Genomic DNA, 2,624 nt, shown 5'->3' with positions numbered 1-2,624 from the left:
AGATGAGATGATACTTAAGGCAGAATTCAGTTGTTTTTATTTCAACAAACAAACGAGTAACGAAAACAATTTGTTGTTTTTAAATAGCTGATATTTTTTTTCTCTTTTCGATGACGTAACATGTTAGTACCTCTAACAACATTAACGCAGCTATCCTCCATCAAAATAAAACAAGCGAACGTATACTTCCTATTTTAATTTATTTATATTCCTATTAAACCTTGAAGACAAAACGATATTAGCAATAAAATGGTTTTCATCGCAATAAATGTTCCAAATGTTCTACCTACCACTGAAAGCTTGAAAAAACTTCTTGTATAAGGGTGCTAACATGTTGCTCCGTCATTGAAACTCTTATCAAATGAGCCTAATGAAAGAGTACATTAGCATTAAAAAAAATTCAATTGTCTTTCGATACTCATTTGTTTTCTGCAGTAAAAACAACTGAACGCTGCCTTACTATTATTACCGACCTATGCTAAAGAATGTCGTCAAAAATGTTTCCATTTTCTTCAGTGTAGAGCGTAAAAAGCATATTTTCTAGGAACTACCTAAACTCCAATAGCACTATGTAATAATAAACTTCAAAGTTAGCAGTTAGATATTTTACAACAAACAAGGTCATTTTACCATTTTCATGGATAACTAGATCGAAATGAAAATACTTGAAAAATCTTGGTTATTTGAAGTATTTTGGGTCTGGTGCATTAAGAACTTTTGTAGAGAATTGAATAAGCTGCCGTGTGATGTAATGATATACAGGGTGTTATTTTAAATGTCCAATTTTAGAGATGTCAGCACTCAAATTTCAGCTGAAGGTGAAATATTTCGCGTTTGAACCGAAAATAGATGACAATTATTTCACTTTTAAGAAAAACACCTATTGCGCATACCCAAGGCTAAGAAAATTTCAAGTTTCACAAAAACTTCCAGCTTGTAAAACGCGCTTAAGAAATTTAGCCGACTTAATTTGAAACAGACTGTATATATATATACTCGCGTCTGATATATGTTAGGGCTTGTGTCTGCATCAGTTTTTCCTGGGTAAGTGGAAAACAGTTTCCCTATGAAAATGCACGTGTTAGAAAACATTGAAAATGTCCATTTATTAATCGATTTAGATGCAAATTTAATCCATGTGTCATTTTCCTCTTTTTTATGTAAATGAATATTACCCGAAATTCCATTAATCTTCGTTTCACACCAGTAATAAGCACGCTTGCTTTTTTTTCTCAAAATAATTTCACTAATTGTATATGATCAAAGAATACATTAAAATGAATTGAATAATTCAAATAAATACGGAAAATCGATTTGAAATTGCGGGTTACCAAATTATCTAATAGCTCAAATACTATGCTTTTTTTATATCCAAAATATCCAAATAATAATAGGATGTATTTTGTGTTAATTTCATTTTTCGGTTCATTAATTGTTGAAGTACGAATGATACACATGTAAATGCAATCGCAACACAAGTAGAAGAAGTAGGTAGTACATAAATATTTCCAAAATAACGACAGAATTTCCAAGATATCGGAATTATTTAACACTTAACCCATCTAAATCTTCAATATCATCGATAGTTCAATAACCAGATCAGAACTGGAACAGAAACCGGTCAGGATATGCTAGTACTTTTTTGCTTAGTATTCTTTATAGGCATCAACTGGATTACACTCTCATTTTTTCACCTAATGACTAATTTACATTTCAACGTATTGTGCGTCATGCAAAGACATGGAACGTTTAACACAAGCAATTTGAAGGTTAATCTTCCTACTGGTTTTCCTTTTTCTTGTGCTGTTACACAATACCCAAGTCTTTGTAGAGAAAACCGAGCTGAAGCAGTGCAATTACGATTATTATGTTCAAATTTACATAGAGAAAAAGAGACGTCTATCCTAAGTAGAGTATTACTCTTGCCGTTTGAGTGGGAATAAATTTAATGGAACGATCCATAATTAAACACGAGGTAACCCCTAAAACGCGACCTTCCCGTCTTAGTATGCCCCCATTTATTCCGGCCCCCAAGTATTTAAATTTGTAAATTGTAATTCGTGCCCGATAAAAAAAAATACGACCCGAATAGACCGATTTATTGAATGACGTCGTGATTTGTTGATCCAACTTTCTATTGTTGCACTGGTGAGTTATGAACTTTCGCCTAACGATAAAATAATGATGAATACAATAAGGGCGTGTGCGTGAAAGGCGATCGAGATCGCGCAACGCGCCCATTTATCATAGAACGAGGCGAAACGCCAGACTAGATCGGAAATAAATGTATATATGTTTAATCCTAATCTGTAATTTCAAAATAAAAAAAAACGGCCATTGAAACGAATCGTTGCGTGAAATTCGTTTCTGTATTACTGATTTGTTTTTCTATTGTCGCGAGCCCCTGATTAAGGAAGCAAACCAAGGAACTACTCAACCAGGAAATGATCTCGTGCCAGCGCTTATTGACATTTTTTCCTTTCGTTCTGCAAAAAAAGTCGTTTTGTATCGAAATGATCGATTTTTATATTACGGTTATATGCACTTTTTACGTAATGGAACACTTTGATATTTATTTATTCATAATCTTTTCGCTCCATTTTCATTTATATTCTCTTTTTCAG

This window comes from Photinus pyralis, unplaced genomic scaffold (genome assembly GCF_008802855.1).
Source record: "Photinus pyralis isolate 1611_PpyrPB1 unplaced genomic scaffold, Ppyr1.3 Ppyr1.4_LG7, whole genome shotgun sequence".
NCBI lineage: Eukaryota > Metazoa > Arthropoda > Insecta > Coleoptera > Lampyridae > Photinus > Photinus pyralis.
The sequence above is the reverse complement of the archived record's forward strand: the minus strand, read 5'-3'. Positions refer to the sequence as shown.